Source organism: Lissotriton helveticus, chromosome 12 (assembly GCF_964261635.1).
Source record: "Lissotriton helveticus chromosome 12, aLisHel1.1, whole genome shotgun sequence".
Taxonomy (NCBI): Eukaryota; Metazoa; Chordata; class Amphibia; order Caudata; family Salamandridae; genus Lissotriton; species Lissotriton helveticus.
The window spans coordinates 825560500-825577442 of record NC_136073.1 but is presented as its reverse complement, the minus strand read 5'-3'; the positions used below and the strand labels follow the sequence as shown (position 1 = coordinate 825577442).

Here is a 16943-nt window from a genome sequence, read left to right as displayed (position 1 = left end):
TCATTATAATAGAGGTTGGTTGTGTACAAGAGTTAGAGGAGATTGAGTATGTTAGGTGGCATAGGTATGACTTTTAGCAGAAGGAGGAGACATTATGATCTTGTAAATGAGTGGTGGGAAATTTGCTGAAATAGAGATTAGTCAAACGTGCATGTCCCTGAGTAGGTTGTGCTCAGGGAGGAGGCATTCATAGGATGGAAGGGAAAGAAAGGGGCATTGAAAGAGAGAAGGAAAAGGAGAGGCAACAAACAGATGTTTTAATTAAAGGACAGTTTTTAATCCCGGATTTAAGGAATGTATTGAATATTATTGCGACGGAATGCAGTTTAAGGATTAAAAAATGTAGAAAGAAACATTATTAACTTGTGAAGATTGTGATACATTGGGAAATTTGAATAGGTACGAGAATCCGGTAAACCATCTCTCCGCTGCTAGGCTACTACTAGACCACCATACAGCCAGCTTAGTTGATCAGTTCAAGAGTTGCTAGTGAAAAATAATGGATGGGCACATATTGAGAATATACATGGGAAATAATGTACACAGTGAAAAAGAGATTCTGTTGTTCATCCTCAGATTTGACTAAGTATTAATGGCTGCTGATTAGACTTCCTGAAGCTCTGCCCTTTTTTTTGTAGATGCTAAGGGTGAGTAGGGGTGGAGCTGCAGGTTGGACGGGACCCTTTAAGTGAGGCCAAGCATGTGTCTACCTTAATGTCACTTCAGTGCAGAGTCCTCACAACTCTTTGTGCCTTTGTTGTGGATGGTCAAGGCTGGAGACAGCCCTGCTGTGAGGGGCATCACTACACAAAACCAGTGTCTGAAGCGCAGCCTGGAACATTGAACGTATTGAAATGTACCTTTCCTATATCAGGAAAGGTAGCTGGCTCCATCCTTGTATTTTCCGACATGGGCAATTTTAAAGGCAGGATAATAGTTTAAAAGATATCCAAAAACACTCAGAACACCCGAGCATCACTGGTTAAAATGCAGGAAGTCACCCAAGAACCTCTACACAGTGCGCCTGCAAATAGCGCACAAACGTACATAGGCGCTCAAGGGAAGCGCAAAAAACAAGGCACAACATATCCAAAATACACTCAGAACACCTCAGCACTACAGTGTTAAAATGCAGCAAATCACGCACCCCTATCCATCATGAATGAGTTGTAAACCATTGTCGATGTGGGTGAATCTAACAAGTTCCCAGCGCCCACCAACTGTTTAACTCGGAAAAATAAGCTGAAGAATTAAAAGACATTCCATGGAAACTGTGCACGTCGACTTCTACTGACCACGTTTTATAGTTAATTTACACTCAATTTGTTTTTGCGCAATTACGTGGTATGCCAGAAAAAGCATAACAGCGCTAATTCTGGTCATTTGTGTAGATATTGTCTATTTACTTTTAGATCATTTATAATGCACTCCATTAATAATGTCAACAAAGTGATTTTACGTGTGTTGCAGCTAGAAATTCAGGCATTCTGGAGCCTTGCAGGACAGGTTCTACCTCACAAATAAAGGAGCGTAATTAAGGACTACTTCTATTGAATCAGGATTATAATACAGGGTTGCTACAGTCCCAGAGAACAATACAAGCCATCTGTTCGTATTTTAGGATTCTGCAATGATCAAGACATTAAATAGAACATGATATGAAATTGGAATTGTTTTTTACATTACTTTTCTATCTTTGCATTAATTATCACAGCGATCATTAAATCAGTGTTGTAGAACACATTTTAAAGGGGGTTCTTCCTATATTTAGTCTTACAAATATGTACTGATAAGGTGGTGGCAGATAATTGTGTTTAAGTAATTTTTCCAAATTTTTTACCTGCCAGGACATTAAAATACAGGTCATGCTGGTAAAAAAAACCAAAAAAACTAACAGTGTGGTAAACCCTTGGTTTACCCAATGATTTAAACAGAGGCCAAAGTGTACTTGGCTATAATTCAAATTTTCAGTAATTATTATTGAATAAATCTCAGAGACTGGATAAACTAGGAGTGGTGCTTAAAGCTTTAGACCCAGATTTAACCCTCGATGGATAACCATAAAAATCAGGATGTGGGTTTCTAGGAACAATTAACACAAGTAGTAAATCAAAATGGAGGGCACTGTGATGTTTTTAGCTGTTATAAATACCCACTCTATTACTTAGTTTCATAGTTCTCTCACCTAACTTCGACTACCGTAGTAAAAAAATAAAATATATAGTCTTGACTTATCTCTCACTAACCTTGGCTAATGTAGTAAATACGTATGTATTGTCCCTGCTTTACCCATTTCAATGCTGAAACTTGGGATATTCATAATGCTTATGAATACAACTGTACTGATGTCTTAAACGTTTTTAGGACTTATTGTCCATTTTGTAGTGTCTCTGATAAAGAACTATAAAACAGAAACAAGCACTAGCAAAGCCAAAAGGTTTCGCAAATGCAAGATCTACTGGCTTGGTCAATGTTTTTTCTAAATGTTGCACATCGGTGCGAGCTGCTGTGTTCCATAGCATAAAAAAAAAAAACAAGCAATATGATGTGTACAGACCGCGTCCTAGGGTTTATTTTTACTTTTAGCTATGCATATACAAACTAGTTAAGCTATATAAAACAAGCTATGCGCACTGGGGCAGGGGCATGCAGTGATGGGTGTGAGGTGGTGATAGAGACATAACTGAATTCAAACGCTGTAAAGTAAAAAATAAAAAAAAATACAATTGCATGTACAACCAAGTTAAAATTGTTATACTTAATATGCATTTTATATTCTTGAACAAATCCCATTCCAGTTACCAGTGTGTCAAAGTGTAGCTACCTGAATCACTGAGCCCGGAGAGGCTGTGGTGTAATGGCCAGAGCTGCTGGCTTTGGAGCTGGGGAAGCAAGTTCGAGTCTCAGGGCTGGCTTACATTACATTTTACATTTACATTACAACATCCTGTGATTCTGGGCAAATCATTTAATCTCCCTGTGCCTGTAAAAATGAATGTATCCTTTTGAAACGTAACTGGAGCTTGTGTAAAGTGCTCCAAGTCCCTCCAGGTGACTTTGCTTTATATAAAACAAGCTATGATGGAGGTAAGCAAATAGTGACGGGGTGAGGAAGAGGCATGCGGCGACAGAAGTGAGGTGGTGGGAGAGACAAGCAAGCAACAAAAAGAAGCAGAAGCTGCACAGTAAAAAAAAAAATAATAATATTAATAAGGTATGTTACAAGTGCGCAGCCAGTGGAAGGACACTGGCCACCGGAAGTAGTATTTGGTCCAAGCTCCACAGAAAGGACGAAGACATGAAGCTGAGCAGTAGGCGGCGCTGACCAACCGGAAGAAAGGAAACGAGTAATGTGGGAGCCAACCAAAGGTAAGTAATCGACGGCCTCTAAGCCTCTTTTCAGATTTATTTTTTTCAGTACATGAGATTTTGCAAGCACCATGTATGCGAAACCCAAAAAACGCATGCCTTCAGCCTTACACGAACCAGCATTGAAATTAGAATATTGAATTAGAGAATCAATCTCTACTGAGAATTTGGACTACCTGTTTACCACAACCGTACATGCAGCAATCCTTTTCGGTGGCTCCTTAACCACCTCACTCAATCCACATGGGCTGCTTCCTGCTACAGCTTAAAAGGGATCCAGTTGCATCCATCTTGAGGACTTTCACGGTCAGCTATTAAATTCTCCGGCAGCACTACCTTTATATTATCTCTTGTAGAAATTGCTCTGCATTTAGAGATCACTTTCCAGAGCTAGAAGATGTAGTGTCAGCTTGTATCACCCACTTTTTTCGGTCTCTGCTTCCAGTTTCTGGAACACGAATGAATGGTGGAGGGATCTATAGCGTCAATTAATGTATTTTGCCAGTAGCACTAAGCCCAGCCACTTTAGGTACCCTGGCTTTGTGGATTGTCCTGCAAGGTATAGTTTTCTCTAAGTCTAGCAGGTTCCTGTTGGGACCTGACCACTTTACTGATCTGCCTCACTTTGCGGGTGGCTGGGTGGAGACACTGTCCTGCCACTGCTGTGAAAAGTGGTAGTCACTTGTTATTGGTATCATTTTTATTTATTTTTTATTTGAAAAGCTTTATATAGGGCTGGCTAGACCCGAAGGTATCAGAGCACTTTACATGACATAGGACATAGTTTCAGAACATTGTTACATAGTTACATCAGTTACAGTTGCAGTTGACAGTATATGCTTAGGAGAACAATGTGAGCTCACACAATAATATAAGACATTAATGCGTAGCATATCCAAGAAACAAGTCATATGGGGAATGGAAGGTAGTGGAGGAAAGGTAAACATGGGAGAGGAAAGCACACAGAGTCAGCTAGATCTGAAGGGGAAAAGTTCTCCGGGGGAACAAAGCAGTCGAAGAGAGAGACAGATAAAACCGTGAAGAACCGTGAAAAGCAATGTCCGGTGTCCGGCTGGGTAGGTGACAGCTGAGGGGGTGACCAGACTCCGCTATAGCTGCATAGGACAGCTCCACCGGGCAGCGGCGAAGGGTACTCTGGCTCCGCGGTAAGTAAAAAGAGTTATACTTTCAGCCTGTGGGGCATCGTCATAGTTCCATAGAAGGCATCATTCCCGGTGTTACTGGGAGGCGCCATCCGCCTCGTTCTCCATCTCGCCCAAAGGTCGGAGGACGTAGGGAGAGATCACTGGTGAAGTCAAAGGAAAAAGGATCCCTAGCGACGGAAGTAGTGGAAACAAATCGCTCAGAGGGGTGTTTAGTATGTAGAGGGAAGGTGCGTAGCCGCATCCAATGACTACGATTCATGCTCACATAACACACAACATGGGTCCAGTCAATGTCACAGAAGAACACACTGTCATGAGGTGACTCCACTCATGTGTACGGTCAGCTGTGTCACACGTTGTCTGTGCATGGCTAAGTCATGTCAGCATAAAACTTGGTCACAGAGACACCAATTACGACACCCTGAAAGCTATGGTCACATCAGCCTGTGTACAGGAGTGTACTCTGTCAGATTCTGCATCTGGTCACTTATGGAGTCTCCTGCTGTCCAGTGATTCAGCATCTTGTGTTCTCTGTCAGCTGTGTTATCATTCTAGCCTCTGCATTGGCTGGCTGACGGACTACTACAGTGTCATCTCACTGGTGCTTGTGTATTAAGCTTCACCACTGAGGCACTAACTTCACATTTAATTTAATTGCGGGTTTATATAGCGCTAGGAATCGACTCCCGGAGGAGTATCTCCACGCTTCGACCGCTGGGGAACCCGTCCTGGCTCACCCTGAGAGATGGTCCCTGATGGGTATCTCTAAGGTGCGACCAAGCATCCCCGGCGGTCAGAGGGGCCGTTGTGAAGATGAGGCAAGCTGATGCCCAGAGTTGCCGAGTGTGGTTTCTGACTAGAGTAGGCACCGAGGCGAGAATTATCGAGTCCGCTGACCCTGGTCCACGACCCTGCCGCGTCGGGAATCGAACCCTGGTCCCGGGCTGTTCTCTGCTTACGGGTCTGCCGCCTCTAACCAGTGAGCCACACTTCTCCACATTTAACATCCTGGGCCTGCAAAGTTTGGATGTTGGATAATAGGATTTGCTTATCTATAAACTGGAATTGCCGCCCCACGTTATAATCTGTTTTGCTCTCAAAGTTTTACAAAGTGACCACTTACTTGTTTAGAACATAAAAATGTATCCTTTATTCTTTGTCCTTGTCACTAGTGTTCATTTACATCTATTTACTTGTGTTTTATTTCTAATAATATTAACATGCGCCATCCCGAGTTATTTTGTAAAGCGCTTTGGTATAATGTGCTACAGATCTAACGCACAATAAAACACACTTAAACAAGTTTTTTGTAAAAGCAGTCAACCATCCAAGTGGTCTAAGGAGATATAATGACTTACAATGCTGCTTCTTACGTACTGGCCCATATATGTAACACAGCAGTCTGCTCCCCTTCTCAAATACCCTGCACCAAACCAAGGTGGGACTCACATGCTAAGGGAACATGACAGACCTGGACATGCTGGGACACTATGGCACAAGACTATTGTGCACTAAAATATTTTATCATACATAGTGTTTACAAAAATAATGCCTTACGGGGGTTAATTGAAAATCTATCCCAAATGGGAGAATATTTATGTACTCAATATTTAGGACAATACTTCTCTTACTCTGTCATTTCCATCAATGTTAGTCAGTCAGACCACTGCTGGAAGGTAGTCAATAAGAGTTGCCTAGCTCCTCTAGCAAGTTGCAGCCAAAAACAGTGACCAAAGTGGTTGGAGGTTTGATACTATAGAAGCTGTTTTCTGATTATAATCATATGTGCATATTAACATGAACCTATTGAAATGGAAACGAAACACAGATGTATAAACATATTTTCTGGCTTATGCTTAACTAGGCCTTGTCTCTATTTTGAAAAACATGGCTGCTGAATCATAATAATCGTATGTTTATATTTTCTCATTCTGACACCGAATGCAGCAAAATACGCACTTCTTATTATGCATTGATATGCTATTTTCGAAGAAGTCCAAAGGAAGCCTTTCCTACTTTCTAGGCTCTTCCTGCTTACAACATGTAGACACAACATCTATGAGTCTTCTTTCCATTGCTTACTGTAACACATTTGTTCGGCCACCTCAGATGACATTAGGTCAGAGAGTTTAATATATTCATATTAGGAGACAGTACTAAGATGGTGGGTCTATAGACGTTTTACAATGCTCAACTGTGATTTGTTCCTGAAAAGATACATTTGCTCATCTGATGTCGACTGTGCATTTCTTCATTTTTTTCTATGAAAGAATTTGTATAATCACTCCTTAATTTGAGGATGAGAGAGAACTTTCTGAACCTCTAGGAATACTGCCTGATTTCCTGTTGATGTGCAGTACATCTTGAGACCTTGGTTGTATTTTTCTAATTGTGCTCATTATTGCATCTATTCCTAATGCAGAGAGCTTTTATGGCAATTAGTTTTCTATGTCCTTTGACTGGTTTACTGAACTAGGCTATATCTTTGTACTTCTGCATTGTACCTTAGTATTTTAATCAACCTTCATGGTTTTCTCTGAACTACAGATTCTGCCCTACTTTTTTAAGTCAGTCCTTCCTTTCATTTTGACTGTACTTTTGCTCATGTCTTTAGGGGCACATTGCATCACCGATTCTGGAGATCAATGCCACCCCGACCCCGCATCTAGGCGCCACTGTCATGCAGATTGTCTAAGTGACATCTCGCCCACAATACTTTGACACCAGCTTTGAGATAAAAGAGTGTAATGCTCAGGTCCCAATTCACTTAGAAGGAGGAGCAGCCTAAATCCTATGGTGTCATGGCTAGCTAGAAATCAATGCGCATTTGGGGCGAATTGAGTCACAAAAAACAGTAATTAGCAATTAAGAGTACAGGCTGATCAAGCAGACGAGGGAAAAGTAAGCTATGAATTCAGAACATGTGTGGGGCAGGGCAACCACATCACTAAATCAACAGCCGTAAGAAAAGCAGGTTCCAGTCTCATTGACTCATTATTATTTAATCTGAAAGAAAACCCGGTGTATCTCTGTGCAACTGAAGACAGCATACCTGCACAGAGTTCATGACAAATTTTCAGTATTAGTCGCACAAAGAGGTGCCAGGGTAACCATATGTTGGAATTAGGAATGGGGAGAGACCTCGAAAGTAGGCATATACCTAGGTCTACTAAAAAGTGTTCCTCCGTTCATGAACAGACTATATTCAGTGAAGTTACCGAAGATGGGGACTCAGTATTACAGGCAACTCACGTTCCTACAACCCAATTAAAAACATACCTGGGCCCGTGGAGAAGCACTCGTACCATCCAATCAAAAGCATGGAATGCCATGAGTGGTCCACTATACTTTGAATGACCATGGCCCACAGCAGACCTGCTATTCGCTGTAAATATTACTACCTGCAGGCCTGCTGCACTACGGTCAGAGCAGACCACAGTAGATAGAGCTCATTATGTAGATCGGACACACGTTACAGACAATCCTCAGAATAACACTGACAAACAAATTAAGGGAGACCATTTGGACTGATTATTCCAAAATGGCATTCGTTATATCTCTATACAAATTTAAGGAAAATACGTACACAACAAACTAAGCATCACTGTGTGAGTGGTAACTGCAAGAAAGGAGCTTATATCTCTATACAAATTTAAGGAAAATACGTACACAACAAACTAAGCATCACTGTGTGAGCTGTAGTGTAGCTCCTATTTTCCCAATAGACTCTGCGCATTGGAATAGTACCTACAGCAGTAAAGGCCTAGGCCAGACGTTAACTAGGTCTACTACTGTCGATACTAGACTTAATTTTTGGGTTTGCCAGCTAAGCTCAGAGTTCGCTAGAAACTTTCTCGAATGTTCAAGGAAGGATTAACTTCCCTGATTAGACAAGAAGGGATTTAGTTTCTGACAACCATAGAACATGACAACTTTGCTCTCCCCTAATCAAGAGTCAATCTCAAGAGTCGTGTGAGCACAAGGCAATTATTTTACTCAGTCAGTACGTGCATTCTTAGTCTCATCAGAATGTAGAGAAAAGGAAGAGACGGGCGTGTTCAATAAAAGATGTTATTTATTGATCAGTCTCTTTTCTCGTACAAGAGAAATGGATCGATATTATTGCGATACTTATAGTTAAGTAAAGTGCATACATTAGAAGCAATAGTATAAAATAATACTGTAAAAACATTGATATGGTTTCTGAGCCATATGATGTTTAAAATGATTAAAATATATTTACATACACATATACATTTGACTAAACGTACTCAACTGGTGTTTCTAAATACGCCTACCCCGTGTACCTGACCTAAGTCTAATACGTGGGCGGGAATAGAAAGTTACAGTTTAAGTTAAGTTTGTTTTTGCCAAGTGAATAACTAAAGAATTCTCTAGGAGGGGTTATTCAGTTCTGTACCTGGAATTTAGGATGAATGAGGAATGGTATCTCTTTCTCTGCTCTCGATATTCCAGGCTGCCTGCGAGGGCTGCCCAGAAGCGCCGGTGCTGGGTCTCTCGGCTTGAGATAGCAGCGCGTCTCTCAGCGCGTCAGGAAGGCGGGGCTGCTGCCTGCGGGGTCTGCTTCGGCTCTCTGCTTCGGCAAGTATGGCTGCTCCGTCTTGTCACCACGCGTGTGTTTTGCATAGGGCAAGGTCGGCAATATTTATACCTTAAAGGTGCCGGGATTGACGTAAGGATGGACATAGGTACGTCAATAAAGATGTCATACGACTTGCTCGTTAGCACATTCTTTACTAAAGTTCTCTGTGAAATCAAAACAATGGCCGCACGGATTATCCAGGTTGTCATAGGTTTGATTTGTTATGAGAACGTCGTATGCCTTATCAGGGGCTGGAGGAATATCGCTTGTCTAATTAGATCTCAAGCGTTATGACCTAATCAGATAACACGTTCCTGTGCCGTAGTGTGACTGCGTCAGATAACGGTATCTGCATCATGGGGGATTTCTTGCCTCATGGGCTGACTGTTAGTTAACTAGCTAGTAAGTTTAACCAGAATAGGGTCAGGAATAGGGGGATCGATTCAGAACCTATAGAAATACACGACACCCACTCCACGCTAACTATGGTGATATCTACTAATCTATGCATAGTATAACATAGTACAACATACTATAGAGTATAGTGTATACCTTACCACCCCAAAATACATAAATGCATTTTGAAATTTTCAAATATACTGGAAAATTGCAGTCATATATATTGTATGCACTTAAGCTATGAATTAAATGCAAAAGTAAACACGCATTGTTATGCATTATTGCTTGTTGGTATATGAGAAATACACATGAAATGGCTCTTAATATGGCTATACAGAAAAAAAGTCGAAACCATTTCATCACATAAAATATATTGTGAACATACCAGTGGGCAGCTAAAGTCTATATAAAGTCTATAAAGTATCTAAAAAAAATAGAAATCTTAGTTCTCTAGGAATAGTTTCTTACTTTAAGCAGAAGATCAGTGTCCCGGGAAAAAATATATAGAAAAATATTTTAGGGGCTTGCTGAAAAAAGTTGCTGTCCGTGAACTGGATTGTAATTGTTCATGTGACTTTATTTTTAAAGTTGAAGGCCGAATTCAGGGAACGCCGTGTGCGAGTTTACTCAAAAGTCTCTATTTCTGTTCCGGAGAGAACATCATATCATTCAGGCTTTCGAAAAAACTGTCAACAGCTTCATGGGAAAGTTCCTCTAAGTCGGAAATAGGGGTAACCATGCATTCGTGCGCATGATTGTCTCCATTGACATTCTGATTTGCATTGCTGACAGAAGGTCGTACCTGTTCGATGCTGCTTTCATCTTGAACTTCACTACTCTTCAATCGCAGTGGTGAAGATTCCAGGAATGCCGTCATCAGAATTGGCAGCCTTTGAGGGCAGCACAGTGCGTGAACCTTGGTAGGAACCAACAGTGTATCTGCATCCACCGGCGCATCCGATTGTAGCGTCAGACAGGTGTCTAACACGCATTCTTCTCCGCATAGCAGACACCTTAGTACAGGTAAAACACACCTTTGCCACATTGGTCGAAATGATAGAAACCAAGTCATGTTTAGGTCTCTAAGCCGGGAGAGTCCCAGGATTTTTGATATCCGGTCCCGGTATCCAATGGCTAGGATCGTATCTTCCATTGTCGTGAGATTTTGTTCTGTGACATGGGTTGCCATAACGAAAAATAAGGACCAGGAATAGGATTCCTGCAATTAGTCCTAGGATCAGGGGAAGTCCGCCAAAAATCGAATGGACGAAATCTGGAAAGATACCCAGTATGGCTTTGAATGGTGTTAATGCCATCGAAAATACTGTCTTAAATACCTTTGAGACCCCAGTGGTATCAGAAATATTTAAGATTTCGCTCAGGATTTCCGCGAAATGTACGGGGGAATTGGTTGATAATAATGTATGTATCTCTGCAGTCGTCCTTGCGACTTGTAGATCATACGTTTCTTTAGATGACGTGAGCCTTGTAGGCGTCTGAAGAAGCACTGTTTTCATTCTGCTTAAAGTGTCTATTCGAATAGAAGTAATTTTCAGACCGGGCCATGCCCTTGCCTCCCTGTCTGGAAAGGAGCTGGGGAACAAAGAACGTCCACAGCACTTGACCTTCGCCGTCGTAGTGACGAGATAAGGAGTCCCGGGCATAAGACTACAGCATCTGCGGTCTACAATAAGAATGTAACTCCCATTATAGAGTCTTTGAAAGAATGGTTCTATTTCAGTTGCAGGTGCGCCTTGCTGGTGACATGAAAGGTTGTATGAATTCCCTTCACAGGCTCCGTGCAAACTAATACCGTTACACAGAAGCGTGCCGCTTAGTGACATAGCACAATTGTTGCCACTAAGAAACACTTTCTGTCCTTTGTTACTGACACATGCATGTGAATAGGGCAGGTTCCAAGTTGTTTTAAGGTACCCCTTTCCCAATTTCTCGTACATGCCAGCCTGTATATATTTTTGGCAGTATTGAAACCTGAAGGTTGAGATTGGAATATTTATGATTCCGTGGATTATCCATTCACTGACAGGTCGTTCTGACATTGTCATTGGTAATCTTTCTAGTTTTTCAATGCTCAAGATTGTATAATCAGCACCCTTCTGCGCCATACCGATTTGTCTATCAGTAAGGTTAAAGATTTGGAATAGTGACGTAGTGTTGATTAAACGCCAAGGCACGTAGCCTGAACGCAGATTTTGTAACGTCCAGCCAAGCTGTACAATAGAACGCAATTGTGACTGACCATGTTGTAATAACAGTAAGTCTTGCGATAATATATCGATTGCTGAAGACACAATGCTGTCCAATGAAAAAATTCTGGAGGACAGAGTCATTAACCCATTGTCCACTACAGAAAGTGATTTTTCCAAATTAATACGGTCAATTTCCCGTATTCTTTCTGCTGTCTCAATTTGAGTAACCTTCCAGGCCTCATTGTATGCTGCATATACAGAGGCTGCTATGAAACGCTTATGACGCTGTTTGCGTGGTCCCAGTATGAAATCACGCAAGTCAGCACCATCAGTAAGTAAAGTTAGGTGTTGCTTAATTTCAGGCAGTGTGGAAGTTTGTAGCCATTGAAGGCATAATTTGCCCACACTGTAGGTTGTTATTATCCCTGGGTGATGTCTTTGGGGATATCTAGGGTCTGGCCTGTTCATTTTGAAACCCTGTGTTTTATTCAGGAATCTATCTTGACAGTTATTTGTATCTGTGGGCCAGATCAACCATTGTTTCCAATCAGGATGTGTTCTGTTTTGGTTAAGTATATGGTTTATGTCTATATCAGAGTTATTGCTAAACATTGTTGGCTTTGGAATAGACAGGTTATTTAAATCTTTGATTTTCGCTAGGCCAAGACAGGTGGTTTGTTGAACGGTGTCATTTAAAAATATCATTTGTTCTGGGATCATGCAGGCTCTAAACAAAGCTTCTAAACCCTGTACTTGCCATTCTTTTGTACCCCAAACACTTTTCAAATCAACATTTTTGTCCCAATAATCAAATCCAAAGGTATTCATTTTTTCAAAGAAAGAATCTGAATATATCAATTTTGTGTTGGTTATCATGGTTTTCATCCCTGTCTTGTTTGACAATTTGTAATAAAATGTTTCAGCATTAGTTATGTTAAAACCTGAAAAATATGAATATTTGTCATAAACGGTTCTAGAGCTCCCTTTTGGAGGTGTAGCACAATGTTCCCATTGATTATAAATTAAAACATTTCTAGGTTGTGCAGATTTATGCACGAAATGGTTACCATAATGGTTATAGCAGTACATGCTGTCATAATTTGTAGAACCCTGCAAATAATCATGTTTTGTAAATTTAGCAGACATTACTAAGTCAGACATCATATTGTTAATACTTTCAAAGTCCCAATCATCAGCAAATGAGTTTGGTTTTGCAAAGTCACTCAAAGAGATCTTAATTTGGTGTGGATATTTCAGGATCTCGACCGGACCATAAATTTCATAGTCAGTGTTGTCCCAGGCTACCCCACCAGGTATTGGAATTGCTGTGAAGTTGGCTGAAGAAAGTTCTGAAGAAAGTTCTCGTTTCTCGACGTGTGAAGATGTGTGTGGTTTGAGGACCAAGTTGATGTTCTGACTTGCTGTGTCCATTTTAGCATATTTTCCCTCAATGAAGCGTCCCAAGGTAAATACCATGATGAGCCAAAGTATGAGGATAAATGCACCAAATCCCACCCAAAATTCAATCCATGGAGAAATCAGATATGTTTCTTTTAGTTGTTTCAAAAGTTCCTTCGCTTTGTCTTTAAAGGATTTTGATGATGGCTGTGTCTTTTGTTCGCTGAAACCGTCGGAGGAATCATCGAAGTTGATGAAGTAACCAGATGCAGTTCTGTCAATTGTTCCAATTGGTTCAGGATTTTTGTTTCTTGCATTTTCACTTGGTACTTCTGTATAGATTGGTGTGTCTCTGCTAAATGTCTTTATTTGGGTTTTCAGAGGTCTTAGTTCTATTGCATTGTTGCATAGTCCTTGTTGTTCTTCTGTAGGCGTTTCGAATGTGATGAGCCTCTTTGTTAGGACCTCTGTACTGGTAGCAAACCTTGGTGTTCTGCTACTTATTGGGAGTCCACTTGGCCTACCGTTGGTTATCGGCCACATGTTGTGGTTTTACCAGGTCGATGGATACAACTCGGTTCTCCTTTTTTCCAGCAAGTGGCGGTAGTACAACTGATCTTGTCCCGTTGACAGACAATACAGGAACTGCTTTTCTGTAAGAAGGCCCAAATTCCTTCTTTACCGCGATCTTCTCCCTGACTAGATCCCCGACTTTTGGAATCCAGACAGGTCTTGCTGGGACAGGTGGTGATTCTTCAGTGGTTGTTGGCTGTTCTTTCAACTGTATGTTGCTCAGGTCTTTTCTTGTTTTGTTTAAGTCCTGCAAAATAGCCAAACGGTCTTTGACATCAAAGCTTTTTTCTGTTACCACTGAAGTCTGACTATCAAGGTCAGAGATCAACATCCTAGTTCCGAATAATAATTCGTACGGACTGAATCCCTTCAGAGAATTTCTTGGCAAGTTATTTAGACTACGTTGGACACTTATTAGATGTTTGACCCACCCAGCTCCCGAACCTAATATCCTTTCTATTATAGATTGCTTTCTGTCTTGGTTTTTTCTTTACACCATCCCATACCCTCAGGAAGGAAGTGAGAAGATTCCCGCTGGGCTGTGCTCATTTGGCCATTCTTTCCCTCCCCCAGGCTGGATTTCCTGAGAAAAAGAAAAAATTGGTCGAACGTAGCATGCTCTTAGCGTATATGCCATTTAACTCGCAAATCTTGTATAACAGTCCGGACGTCAGCCGAGTGCTGTGGATCTACATTATAAGTGGGAACTAGCCTGTATATGTTAATCGCAAGCCATTCTTTTTACTGGTAATATTATCTGCCTTGATACGACGAGGTATTAAACTGCTTCTCTCCCCACTGCGATCTCTGTTGCAGTTTGGGCAGTTTTTTACAAACATGGTGTAGTGCAGGCTCATGCCTGGCCACCAGTACCGTGATTGTAATTCTTCCAGAGAATCTTTTAATTTAAGGTGTCTGAGACCCTCGCCCATGTGTGCGTCTGCGATTAACAAGTTTCTCCTGTCCATGTTTGGAATCACTCTATCCCCCACTCCAGGGATTCGAGCAAAAGGAATGGAGTTTGCATCTATGATGTATGTGTAATTGAGTGGATAGTTGATCGGTAACGCCGAGCAGTCGCCTTTTGATGACGTTTTTACTGCCAGCAATGTTTCGCCGTCAATGTATTTTAATGTACGCTTTTTCCGATCTACGGGAGCCGGTTTACTGGCTGCCGCTGCGGCTGTTTCAGCCAATGAATTCCCTACAACGTGAACGCCATCACGCTGGTGACTCAGTGAGTGTGTCACGTGAGTCTTTGGTAGTTCTTTTTTCAAAAGAGCTACCTGTTCCCAGAGCAGTCTCTGCTTTATTGGTGCATCCGTGTCATCTTTGTAATCGTTCTGAATCCAGGTCTGCAAATCCTTGTTATATGCTTTGACGCAGAAATATGAATCTGACACTATAAGTGTCGGGAATTCGCGATCCGCATTATCTAGCGCCATTTTCAAAGCTAATATTTCAGTTTGTAGTTCTGAATTAGTTTCTACTGAGTGTGATTTTGTTAATAGAGGTCTTAGTTTACCTCCGTGCCACACTTCTTTTGTAATCTCACATGTGGGATTGTATGCATGTTCTCCCCAAACGGAGGGTTGAGCATGTCCGTCTGTATAGATTACACAGGCGTAGTGTCGTAGAGGCAGAATGTCGATTGGCAGAGGATACGTTTTTTCATATTTTAGATTTTTTAATTCTTCTAGTTCTGGATCAAAGAAGTAATATACTTTGTCCGTTGTGATTGAATTTACCCATTGTAACCATTCTGGGTCCAATGTTGTTGTTGGTAAATTACACGGTGTTGTTAATGCCTCAAAGGCTGATTCTGCTGTTCTGACCGTGATATGTCTACCGTCAGCTATGTCTTTTTCTCTAGCTATTGCGGTTTGAACTGCTTGAACAATTTTTCCTTTGTTGTTGAATCTCTGTTCAGCTTTTGTGTACAAATGTGATTTGAATGCAATTGGTACCTTATCTCCTTCATTAGAAGTCAGGTATGTGAATCCGCATCTCCCTGGGATGACTCAGATCACAAGGTTGCGTGTATTATCACGGGTTTCTAATTTTGTTTTAATTAGCATGTCTGTTTGTAAGGATCTCAAAATTTCTGTGTGTGCTTGAGTCCAACTGGATCTTTTAAAGTCTGGTTTAATTAGATCATAAAGGGGTTTGACCCTTTCTGCGTAATTTGCAATATATGTTCTTCCGAAATTTAGGAAGCCTAGAATTGACTGTAGGTTTTTTAGTGTTTTAGGAGCTTGGATTACGGCACATTTCTCTAGGAAATTGTCTGCCAGGCTTTTGCCTTCACTTGATAACTCATATCCTAAGAATAGGACAGTCAGATGGGCAATTCTGGACTTTTTGAAGTTGAATTTGTAACCCTCTGCAGCGAAACCAAGTATTATGGTGTTCACTCTTTTCAAGTGAGTCTCCAAGTCATCATCTGTTAAGTAAATGTCATCGACATAAGATAATGCTTCATCATCATATAGTTGTAGTAATTCTGTTACTCTCGCTGAGAATACCCCCGGGCTGTTCTTGTACCCCTGGGCTAACCGACAGAATTGTTTTTGAGTGCCATTTACTGAGAATGCAGTTAAATATCTGCTCTCTGGTGCTATGTTTTGACAAAAGAATCCGTTGGAGATGTCCAAGGTTGTTTTGTATTTTTTGCGTACTATGTTATTCATTAGTGCAGCACTGTGTGAGTTTTGCACTGCAAAAGTTTTGCAACATGTGTTAAGGTGTCGGTAATCCAAAACTAGACGGTACGAATTGTCTGGTTTGGAGACCGGAAACAAAGGATTGTTCATTTGTGAGGTGCAAGTTTCAATCACCCCCTGGTATTCTAGCTGATCTAGTATTTCATTTACTTGTTTTTTAGCTTCTTGCTTAATTGGGTACTGCCTTTGTGCAGTTGGTTGTGATTTTAACTGGATTTTGTGAGGAGGAGAATCCTCATCCCATCCTACATGATTTTTATATAAAGCAGGTGCTAAGGCCACTGCCCACTTTCTAGCAAGTGTGTATTTTTTATGAATCGGTATTTGATTCGAGAAGGCAGGCATAATTACTTCTTCGCCATGAGGGCACTCCCTGACAAACTCTGGTGGCCAGTCTTTTTCAGCTAGAAGTATGTCATAGCCTTTGGATAGGTTATCCCAAAATGGTCCCCTTATTTTCCTAGTCTTATCTCCCTCTATACGTAATGTTATCTCGTATATT

General features: G+C 41.1%; 1 protein-coding gene across 5 annotated transcripts in view; it reads right to left on the bottom strand.

Annotated features, from left to right (window-relative positions):
• Nucleotides 1-16943, bottom strand: part of MARCHF2 (membrane associated ring-CH-type finger 2) — an 86265-nt gene that overhangs the window by 23118 nt on the left and 46204 nt on the right. The window lies entirely within an intron of this gene.